We start from the raw sequence: 12,463 nt of genomic DNA, 5'->3' as shown, positions 1-12,463 counted from the left end.
TGAATTTTATGTAATTACCCAAATTCTCTATTTTACTCTGCCCAAATAATTATAAAATACATCTTGTGATCTTCACAACCAAAGTGAAGCAGAAAGTTCAGTTACCCAGATACTTGTTAGAAACATGGATTGAACCCACTTTATTTGGAGTTTAGTTTCTGTGATTTTGATTCCAACGTTGTTCACGTCATTGTTGCAAGCTTGTCTTCTTGAAGGACCTAAATCACCTCCCATACCACTTTGAAGCTACATGCCACTTTAAATGCCACCATTTTTTTTCCACTACAAGAGAAACTTAAGGTACATGTGAATAGTTGAAAAAGCACAATGTTTTTGGGAGTATTTTTATGTTTTAAAGTTTAGGTTGGTCTTGGCAAGCAGTGAGACAGCAGGACATGATTGAAATCAGAACTGAGGTCGAGGATATGCCACATTATTTCAGACAGCTCCTGAGTTGTCACCTTTTTGTGCCTTTACGAGTGAAGGTACTGAGATTTATAGGACAGAACTCAAAGAGTGCATCATTTTGGGTTTTCGCTTTTTGTTTGTTTTGAGACAAGGTCTTGCTCCATCGCCAAGGTTGGAATTCAGTGGCGTGATTGTAGCTCATCGCTCACTGCAGCTGTGACCACTTGGGCGCAAGCAGCTGGGACCACAGGTACATGCCACCACCCCCAGCTAATTTTTAATTTTTTGTAGAGACATGGTGTTCCTATGGTGTTTTTGTGTTTTATTTACAGATACGTGTTCATCTCAAGAACACAGTGCCAGCAGGCAAGGAAGTGAATGCCATGCTAGCAAGGTTGTTGGCAAGGGAGCTCTTTCTGCCAACATGCTCCCTTGGGCTCCTCCCTTTCTTTATTTTAATGTTAAGCCACAGCACATAATTAGGGACTGGGGTGGTGGCTAAGGCCTATAACGCCTGCACTTGAGGTAGGTGAATGGCTCGAGCTCAGACGTTCGAGACCAGCCTGGACTACATGGAGAAATGTACAAAAATGCCTTTTGTGCATTTTTTCTCCACCAAAAGCACAAAAAATTAGCTGGGCATGGTTGCAGACACCTGTAGTCTCAGCTACTTGGAAGGCTGAGGTAGAAGAATCACTTGAGCCCTGGAGGCAGAGGCTGCAGTGAGCTAAGGCAGCAACTCCACTTCACCCTGGGCAACAGAGTGAGACCCCATCTCAATTAGAAAATAATAATAAATAATTAGAGACTGTTTAAAAATGATTAGGCTGCGTGTGGTGGCTTATGCTTCTAACACCAGTGCTTTGGGAAGCTGAGGCAGGCAGATTGCTTGAGCCCCAGTGTTTGAGACCAGCTTGGGCAACATTCCAAAGCCCCATCTCTACAAACAATACAGAAATCAGACAGGCATGGTTGTGTGTGCCTGTAGTCCCAGCTGCTCAGGAGGCTGATGTGGGAGGATCACTTGGGCCCAGGAAGGTTGAGGCTGCAGTGAGCCATGATTGTGCCGCTGCACCCCAGCCTGGACAACAGAGCAAGACCCTGTCTCAAAAAAAATAATACGTTTAATCCTGTTTGTTTAGTTTATGGTCACAATTTGCCAAAACCTATGGTAAAATGTTTATTTGTATGTGTTCTTTGTGTAACTAACAAAATGGACTTAAAAGTTTTAAAAAATTTTAAACCAAATTTTTGGCACTAGCCAGTATTTAAGGGTAGGTATTTTTCTTGACCACTTTATATAAGAGAAATGAGTTTAAAATGGAAGAAGTAGTGAAATTATTTGTGTTTATGCTTATTTCTCATATTGAATCCAGCCGCTGGGAAATGTTATTGGGTCATGTGTGATGAAAAACCTCATTATGCAGATGTCTTTGCAAAATATAAAAGAATATTATTTGAAAGGTTTTTGTGAAATATTTGCATTTATATGATTAGCATTTTTATGTTAACCATAACACACATTTTGTAAATTTTCGTAAGGAGTCCTAGTAATATCACATGGGGCAGTTGTGTGCAATCATAAATCAATATCATAAAAATTTTTTACTCCCAGCCTATTTTGTGTTTAGCGGTAGTCTGCATGTTTATTATCATGCTTGCTTCAATGAAATCTTAGCTGCATTTCCTCTGATCTATTTTTCTTGGTTGTTGGTAACAGTAGTTAGATCTTACCTCAGTTTCATTGCTCTTCAGAGAATATTCTTGAAGTTTATCTTCTCTCTATGAAATGACTGGTTGCTGACCAGGATCGTAGTTTCTGGAGGAAATCTCATTAGGATTGTTGCAATGCTAATATTCTATGGATGAAACGTTCCTTTAGTTTTCACATGTGAAGATCCAAGAATAATTTACCAAAACTTCTGCTTCTAGCCATGATGAAATAAAAGGGACCCAAATCACACCTGCTGTAAACAGCTGTAAAACTGCACGAAACAAATGAGGTGGCTGTTTTCAGTCTGCGGACCACAACTGTGTAAGCCAGAACCTGAGAGCAGGAGAATGAATGAGATGAACCCATAGAGCACTTGCTCTCTCCATGGAGAGCACTTGCAGACCATGCACGGAGAGCTCAGGTGTGAGCAAAGCACGGCCACCCTACCAGTTCCAGGAGGTGGAGATTGAAGTGGGTGCAGGACTGGAACTCTCCATAGATCCACACTAGCAACGAATCAGTTGAAGCCTGCCCATGGTCACGATGACCCAGCAGTGCCTGCACTGCCTGCCAAAACAAGAGCTGAAAGCTTCAGAGGACGGTTACGGGATCCTGAGTATGCTCGACGTGTTTTCCAGTGAGGACAGTTACGGGATCCTGAGTATGCTCGACGTGTTTTCCAGTGAGGACGGTTACGGGATCCTGAGTATGCTCGACGTGTTTTCCATTGAGGACGTTTCCGGGATCCTGAGTATGCTCGATGTGTTTTCCAGTGAGGACGGTTACGGGATCCTGAGTATGCTCGATGTGTTTTCCAATGTGTAATATTCAGCAAATAATCACTGCATATACAGAGAAACAGGAGGTAGAATCTGTGGTCAAGAAAAAAGGCAGTAAAATGTGCACACACACTGTGCAATACGGTGTCCACCACACCAGATCTGTCGCCACTCTTCACGTGTGGCGGCTGAGCAAAGGAAGTGCGCCTGGTCTGAATTGAATTCGCTGTGAGTGTGAAAGACACATCAGTTAATATGAAAAATAGAAAATATTTTTATTTCTTATTGAAAGTATAGTGTGAGCATTTTGAGTTAAAAATATATTAGTAAAATTAATTGTACCTATTTATACACTTATATATATGAGGCTACAAAGAAGGTTTAAAGTTCTATATAGGACTCTCATAATTCTGTTGAAAGGCACTGGTCTAAATATCTGATATAGCAGAAGACAGAGTTTTTAAATCTACAATTATAAATATTCAGGGAATCAAATGAAAATGTGTCAAAGAACTAAAAGAAAATATTTTAATACTTGAGTCAGAGGAAAAGAAGACACTTTTTACTGTGATGGAGATAGGGAGTTTCAGGTTCTGTACCTGGCGATCTTGGGGATCGTCGCTTCTTCCTCACAAGCAAAAAGCTGAGCAAACTGAAAAATCAGCAACTCTTCTGAAACATGCAAGAGACATGAGGTTGCAGGCAAACTGCTGTCCCCAGATTGGATGGACAGGTAAAAAAAAAGCGGAGAACCACCATACACCGGAGCAGAATGCTCCAAGGAAACTGCGCTGGGGTTAAAATATCTTAACTGTAATTGGCAACTTGCTGCAGTGAGGTATGGCCAAGCCTGAGAATTAAACCCCCCAGGAGGCTTATGCACATGGACCCGTGCCTTTGTGAGTTGTACCATCAGAAACTTAACCAGGTCCTTGAAGTAAATACGAGAGAAAAATCCCCTGATACTTACTACAGGGGAAGGAGAAAATGAATCATTTTTAAATATGCAGGAGCACCCTTCACTCGATCTGCCTTCCAGAGAAGCTGGTTAACTAGAGACTAACCTGCTGAGGCTTTATCAGAGCCTTCTGCCCTGGAGGAAGGGAAATAGAAACCTCCAATCTCCAGAACTGAAAAGCAAAAAAGAACAGAGTATCCAAGCACCATGGGACAACTGCAGAAGGCGTAAAATATGTGTAACGCTGATAGAAGGAGAAGAAAGAGGAACAGAAGAAGTATTTGTAACAACAATGGCTGAGTTTTCTCAGATTAATGCCAGACAGCAAACTATAGATTCAGGAAGCTCAAACACCAAGCAGGAAAAATGTAAAAACAACAGTGATGAAAACAAAACAAAAATAAACTATACTTGGCCGTATAATTTTCAAACTATGACAAATCAAAGATTAAAAAAACCAAAGAAGCCAGAGTAATAATCACCTTCCCTATAGAAGGTCAAGGATAAGAATGATATTCAACTTCTCCTCAAACACCATGAAAGCAAGAAGGGTGGAGTGAAATATTTAAAGTATTGAGAGGAAAAAGATGTCATCAACCTACAAGTCTGTACCCTGTGAAATTATCTTTTAAAAGTGAAGGAAAAGTAGACTTTCCCAGGCAAAAATTGAGAAAATTTGTTGCCCGGAGACCTGCCTTGCAAAAAATGTTCAAAGTTCTTTAGAGAGAAAATAGTAGAGGTCAGTAACTCAGCTCCGCATAAAGAAAGGAAGAGCGCAGGCTGTGTGCAGGGGCTGTCACCATAACACTCTGAGAGGCCAAGGTGGGAGAATTGTGGGAGGCCAGTTATTTGAGACCAGCCTGGACGACGTAGTAAGACTCTGTCTCTTAAAAAAAAAAACTAGCCAAACACAGTGGCTCATACCTGTAGTCCCAGCTACTTCGAGAGGCTGAGACAGGAGGGTCACTTGAGCCCAGGATCCTGTTCGGGGCTGCAGTGAGCTATAATGATGCTGCTGCACCCCAGCCTGGGCAACAGAGCAAGACATTGTCTGTTTAAAAAAAAAAACAAAAAAAAAGCATCAAAGGAACAGTGAAGGTAGAAGAAAAACTTTCATTTTTCTTAGTAGATCTGACATATCAGTTCATTCATAACAGTGACAGTATATTTGGTTATATATGCTTACGTATGTATCATGTACACATTCTTAAATATAAGCGAAATGAATGACAGTAGTGATACAAGGGATGGAAGACAGCAATTAGGAATTAGGATTGTTTTGTTATTATAAGGTGCTTGCAATATCCAGAAAGCAGTATAGTGTTGTTTGAAAGTGGACTTGGGTTATAAATTTATATTGCAAATTCCAAGGCAGCCAGCTGAAAGGAACTGATATGGTAAGAAAGGGAAGAAAGTAAATCACAGAAAATGCTCAATTAAGATCACAAGAAAAAAAACAAAGTGAAAGACAAAAAGAACTAGAGCAACAAATAGAAAATAGTAACAAATATGGTAGATGTTAATCCAACTATATATCATTACTCACTTTCAAAGTCAGTAGTCCAAATACACCCAACTATATATTGTCTATAAGAAATCCACTTTAAATATAAAGAGATATATAGATCAACAGTAAAGGAAAAATATAAAAATGTTAATACTAATTTTTTTTTTTTTTGAGACAGTCTTGCTTTTGGTGCAGGCTGGAGTGCAATGGTGCAATCTTGGCTCGCTGCAGCCTCTGCCTCCCAGGTTCAACTGATTTTCCTACCTCAGCCTCCCGAGTAGCTGGAATTACAGAAACCTGTTGTCAGGCCCAGCTAATTTTGTTTTGTTTTGTTTTGTTTTTGTATTTTTGTAGAGGTGAGATTTCACCATGTTGGCCAGGTTGATCTCGAACTCCTGACCTCAGGTGATCCGCCCACTTCAGCCTCCCAAAGTGCTGGGATTACAGACATGAGCCACTGCACACAGCCAACATTAATTTAAAAAAAATGGAAATGGCGATGTTAATTTGAGACAGAGTAGACTTTACATCAAGAGAAGTTACCAGAGATGACAAATCCATAATAATAAAGGGGTCAATTTTCCAAGAAGATACAATAATCCTTAAGTATGTTTCTGCCTAGCAAAGCATCAAAATGCCAAAAAAAAAACTGATAAACTTCAAGGAGAAATAATTAACCCACTATTATCGTTGGAAATTTTAACCCCTTCTTATCAGAAAAGGACCAGTTCAGTAGCCAGAAAATCAGTAAGGACAAAATTGAAATTAACATCTTCAGTCAACTGTATATAATTGACATTTATAGACTATTTCCTCCAAAAACAAAATACGGAACATTCACCAAGATATACCACGTTTTGGTCCACAAAACAGACCTTAACAAATTCAAAAGAATAGGAATCAAACAACAATGTTCTTAACCACAATAAAGTAGAAATCAGTAACAGATGACTGGAAAATATATTAGGAGATTAAACAATATACTTGTAAAACCTTGCTCAAGGAAGAAATATGATTTCTTTAAAATTTTGAAGTAAATGAAAATGAAAACTTTTTAAAATTTGTGAGATGCAATGAAAATAATGTTTAGAGGGAAATTTATAGCTTTAAATGCATATGTTAAAAAAGATCTAAAATCAGTAAGCTTCTACCTTAGAAAACTAGAAAAAGAACAGCAGGTTAAGCAGGAGACAAATAATGAAACAGCAGAAATCAGTACACAGAAAACAGAAAATCAATAGAGAAAGTCAATGAAACCAAAAGCTGGTTCTTTGAGAGAAAATTTATAAGCCTCTAACAAGAATAAGAAAGAAATAGAGGATATAAATTACCAACTGAGAAATGAAATAAGGGACATCACTACAGATCCCATGGACATTACAAGGATGATAAAGGAATTTTATTAACAACTCTATGTCCACAAATTTGATAACTTGGATGAAATGGACCGATTTCTTTAAAGACAAATCTGCCAAAATTTGAACAGGAAGAAACAACCTGTATAGGCCTAATCTGTCAAATTGAATCAGTAGTTAATAACCTTTGAAAACAGAAAGTGCCAGTCCCAGAGGTTCACTGGTGAATTCTGTCAAACATCTGAGAAGAAATTATACCAATTCTCTACAATCTCTTTCAGAACATAGAAGCTGAGGAATACTTTTTAACTCATCTGTGGAGCCCACATCATTTTAATACCAAAACTAGAACAAAATATTACAAGAAAACTGTAGAGCAACATCTCTTGTGAACATAGATGCATAACCTTCAACAAAATGTTAGCAAATTAAATCCAACACTGTTAAAAGAATTGTGCAGCAAAACCAAGTGGAATTTGTTTCACAAATCCAAAGCTGGTTTAACATTTGAAAGCTAATTAATGTAATTCATCACATTAACAGGCTAAAGAAAATGAAAACACATTTGACAAAATCTAATACTCATAAAAACTTTTAGCAAACTAGTAACAGAGGTGAGCTTCCTCAATTTGATAAAGAATGTCTACAAAAAACCTTCCGTTAACATCATATTCAATTGTGAGAAACTAGAGTCTTTCCCACTAAGATCTGGAAAGGGGATCAGGAAAAACAAGGATGTTTCCTCTTACTACTTTTGTTCAACATTGTACTAGAAGTCCTAGCTAATGCAGTTATGACAAAAAATAAAATATATATTCATTGGGAAGAGAAATAAAACTTTGTTCATAGATGGCATGCTTGCCTATGTAGAAGATCCAAAAGAATTTATCAAAAACAAAACAAAAATAACCTGGAAAAACCTGAAACTAATAAGTGATTATACCAGTATTGCAGGATATGCGTTTAATGTACAAAAGTTCAGTGACTTTCCTGTTTACCAGCAATGAACAAGCAGAAATTGAAAGTAAAAACCATGGCTCATGTCCATAATCCCAGCACTTTGGGAGGCTGAGGCGGGCAGATCGCCTGAGGTCAGGAGTTGGAGACCAGCCTGGACAACATGGCAAAACCTCATCTCTATTAAAAATAATAATTTTTAAAAAACCATTTCCAGTAGCCCTCCCCAAAATGAAATGCTTAGGTATAAAATCTAACAAAATATATTCAAGACCTGTATGAGGAAAACTAGAAAACTCATTCACAGGAAAACTAAATAAATGGACAGGTAGTCCATGTTCATGAAGAGGAACCCTGAGTATTGTCAAGATGTTTCCTTCCCAACTTGATATATAGGTTCAATGCGATCCAACCAAAATCCCAACAAGTTTTTTTTTTTTTAATATCAACAAACTGATTTGAAAGTTTGTTGTTTCAGTATTGAAAAAGAAGAGCAAAGTTGAAGACTGACACTACCCAACTTCAAGACTTACTGTAATTCGATGATAGTGAAGACTTGTGGCATTGGTGAAAGAACAAACAAAAGGATGAATGGGACAGACTAGAAAGCCCAGTTAAAAAAAAAAAAGTCAACTAAACTTTGACAAAGAAACAAAGGCAATACAGTGGAGCAAATAGTGTTTTTAACAAATGGTACTGTAACAACTGGACATCCACATGCAAAGAAAAAAATAGACATTACATCTTCAAAAAAATTAAAATAGATCACACAGCCACCGTCTTCATTCATATAGTGGTGAAGTATTGTATTCCTGCCTGTCAAAACAGATGACAGATCTAAATGTAAAATGCAAAACTATAGAATTAATAGAAGGTAAGAGAAAATCTAGGTGACTTTGGTTTGGTGATAACTTAATACAACAAAGAATTGAAAGAATTGATAAGCTAGTCTCCAATAAAAATGAACATTTTCTGCTATGTGAATGACTCAAAGTAATTAAAATACAAGCCACAGACAGAAGATGTTTACAAAATATGTAAATGATAAAGAACTTTTATTTGAAATATTCAAAGAACTCTTAAAAGTCAAAAATAACAAAGCAATCAACCCGATTAAAATAGGGGCCAGCCAAATGTGATGGCATGTGCCTGTAGTCTCAGCTACTCGGGAGGCAGAGGCAGGAGGATCACTTGAGTCCAGGAGTTCCAGGTTGTTGTGATTTATGCCTGTCAGTTGTCCACACTAAGTTTAGTGTCAACCCAGTGACCTCATGGGAGGAATAAACTAGCCTGCATTGGAAACGGAGCAGGTCAGAATTCCCATGCTGATCAGTAGTGGGATTGCACCTGTGAATTGGCTCCAGACTAGGCAACATAGTAAGACTCTGTCTTTAAAAAATGAGTAAGTAAAATTAAACATGGACCAAAGACTAACAATTGCCTCATCAAAGAAGATATAAAGATGGCAGATCTACATACGAAATGATGCTTTACATGTCATAGAGAAATGCAGATTAAAACAACAGTAAGATATCACTACACACCTATCAGAATGGCCAGAATCCAGAACTTCATCAGCACCAAAGCTTGTAACAATGTGCAGCAGTGAGAATTCTCTATCATTCGTGGCTGGTCTTAATGCTAAATAGAACAGCCTTTAGGAAGACAGTTTGGTGGTTTCTTACAAAACTAAATATACTTTTGCCATATGATCTAGCAATTATACTCCTTGGCATTTACTCAAAGGAGTTGAAAACTTAAGTCCACACACAAAGACTACACATAGATATTTAGAGCAGCCTTATTCATAACTGCCAAAACTTGGAAGCAACCAAAATGCCCTTCAGTAGGTGAATGTATAAGTAAAATGGTACATCCAGACAGTGGGATATTATTCAGTGCTAAAAATAAATTAAATGAATTATCCATAAAAAGACATGGAGGAAACTTCAATTCCATATTGCTAAGTGAAAGTGGTCAATCTGAAAAGGTTGCTGTGTGATTTCAGCTATACAACATCCTGGAAAAGGCAAGACTGTGGAGACAGTGAAGAGATCAGTGGCTGTCAGGGGCTGGGGGAGGCAGGGATATATAGGCAGAGCAGGAGGATTTTAGTATTGTGTGATACTCTGTATGATACTGTCATCATGGGTACGTTACGCCTTTATCCAAGCCCAAATATTGTACAACACCAAGAAAGAACCCTGATGTGAGCTATGGAGTTTGGGTGATAATTATGTTTCAGTGTAGAAATATCAGCTGTACCACTCTGGTAGAGAATGTTGATGTTAGGGGAAGCTGTGCCTATGTGGGGTTGGAAAGAATACATGAGACATCGCTCTAAAACTGAAAAACACAATACTGAGATGAAATTTCGCTGGATGGGCTTAACAGGCTGTAGAAGGAAGATGGATGAAGAGAAATTAACCAAAGTGAAGACCAGGGAAACAAAAATTAAGGAAAAATTGGCAGAACCTCAAGTTCCTATGGTACTTGTTATACATACTTGTAATACAAGAAGGAAAAGAGAGAGAAAAGAGCAGAAGTATTTGAAGAAATGAGTCATAATTTTCTCAAATTGATGTAAAATACCAGTGTCCAGCCCTGAGAAGTTCAGTGAAGTGTGAGCAGAACAAGTATAAAAATAATCACATCTAAGTTTATAATAGTCAAAGTACTGAAATCCAAAGATTAAGAGGAAATCCCAGAATTACTCAGAAGAAAAAGACATGTTACGTACCAGAGAAGCATTTGAACCATGCATGACTTCCATGAAGATACAATAGAGACCACAAGACAATGGAAAGACATTTTCTAAAATACTAAAAGGAGGGGGAAAGCCTGTCAACTCATATCTGGTAAAAATCTCCGTTACAAACAAGGGTGAAATAACACATTCACAAATGCGAAAGCTGAGAGAATGTGTTATCAGCAGAACTATACTATAAACATGCTAAAGGATGTACTTCAGGCTGACTGTGAATGATATCAGATGAAAGGTTAGCTCTGTGGAAAGAAAAGAATCCTACAAATTGTAACAGCACTCTCTAAATTTTCTAGAATATTTTAATCTATGTTTATGATTTTATGGTTTTTAGTTTTTTATATTTTTATGATATAAAATCATTGAATGTCCGCTCTTCTTTACACCTCCTTTACCTGTTTGAAGTTTGTCCATGTTGTACCATGCATTGGTAGCTTATTCCTTCTTACTGTTGAATTATACTCTATTAGATGGATATAACGCATTCTCTTTACTGATTCACCACTTGGTTATTCATTGTTTCCAGTATTTAGCAATTATGAATAATGCTGCTGTCGACATTATATATGTACATATATTTGTGTATACATATAATTTCCTTTATCTTGGTTGGATGCCAAGTAGTAGAATGATTGACTTTTACCCTAAGTTTATGTTTCGCTTTTTAAAAACTGCCAAATTGTTTACAAAAGATCTGCACCGTTTTACACTCCCACCAGCAGTATATGAGCATCCCAATTTCTCTACATCACCAGCAATTGGTATTGTTGACATTTTTATTTTTGCCGTTCTAATTGATGTGAAATAGAATATCATTGTGCATTTAATTTGAAACAATTAATGATGCTAAGCATCTTTTAATATGCCTATTAGCTTTTAATGTGCTAATTCCTATTCATAGCCATTTGTATATATTAACTGGTAAAATATCTGTTCAGATTTTTTTGCCCATGTTTTAAATGGGTTGGTTGTCATCTTATGGGTTATAGGTGCCTTATACAATCTGAACATAAGACTTTTACAGATGTACAGTTTCTCAATGAAAGGACAGACTATTCTGTGGTAGACAGAATAAATACCCCTCCTCCAAGATATTCATGTCCTAATCCTCAGAACTTATGAATGTGTTACCTTAAGTGGTAAAAGGTATTTTTCAGCCATGATTAATTTAAAGATCTTGAGATGGGACCATTATCCTGGCTTAACTAAGTGGACCCACTGTAATCAAGAAGGTCCTTACCAGAGGAGGAAGAGTCAGAGACTGGAGTGATGCTCTGAAGAGATGGGGAGGGGCTGTGAGTCAAGGACGCAGGTGGCCTCTAGAAGTTGGGAAAGGCTCCTTTGAAGCCTCTGGAAGGAACATAGCTCTGCTGACCCTCAGAGCTATGTTCTGACTTCTCCATTTGTAGGATAATAAATATTTGTGTTGTTATAAGCCACTACGGTCAAGCTAATTTGTCACATTAGCTATAGGGAGATAGTCATCTTTTAAAACTTAATAGTTTTCTATTTGGATGAAGTCCAGTTTACTAATTTGTCTTTTATGGATTATGTTTCTGGAAGTTTTAAATCCATAGTCTTACTGTTGTTTAATTCAGATTTGTGATCCATTTTGAGTTAATTTGTATACGTGCAGTAGGGATCTAAGTGAATTTTTTGTTGGTTTGGGGGAATTTTTTTTCCCATGCTTTCTTTTTGGGGTGTGGGTAACTGGGTTTATCATATTATTCTGAGTTGTCTTGAGACCTTTGTCAAAAATTAATTGACCGTAAATATAAGACTTTATTTCTGGGTTTATTCTGTTCCTTTGACATATATGTCTATTCTTGTGCTGACGCTCCCTTAATTACTGTGATTTTATGTAAAGTTTTGAAATCAGATAGTGAAGTCCTCCAACTTTGCTTTCCTTTTTCACAATTATTTTGGCTATTCTAGTTCCTTTGTATTCCCAAATAAAATTGAGAATAAGCTTTCAATTTCACACACACACACACACACACACACACACGCGCACACACACA

At 37.4% G+C, this 12,463-nt stretch overlaps 1 protein-coding gene across 6 annotated transcripts in view; it reads left to right on the top strand.

Moving 5' to 3' along the window:
* The window catches only part of DIP2C (disco interacting protein 2 homolog C), a 183,871-nt gene that overhangs the window by 30,189 nt on the left and 141,219 nt on the right, over window positions 1-12,463 (top strand). The window lies entirely within an intron of this gene.

This window comes from Sapajus apella, unplaced genomic scaffold (assembly GCF_009761245.1).
Source record: "Sapajus apella isolate SASKATOON/1434 unplaced genomic scaffold, GSC_monkey_1.0 scaffold155, whole genome shotgun sequence".
Lineage (NCBI taxonomy): Eukaryota > Metazoa > Chordata > Mammalia > Primates > Cebidae > Sapajus > Sapajus apella.
This window is presented reverse-complemented; position numbering and strand designations above follow the sequence as displayed.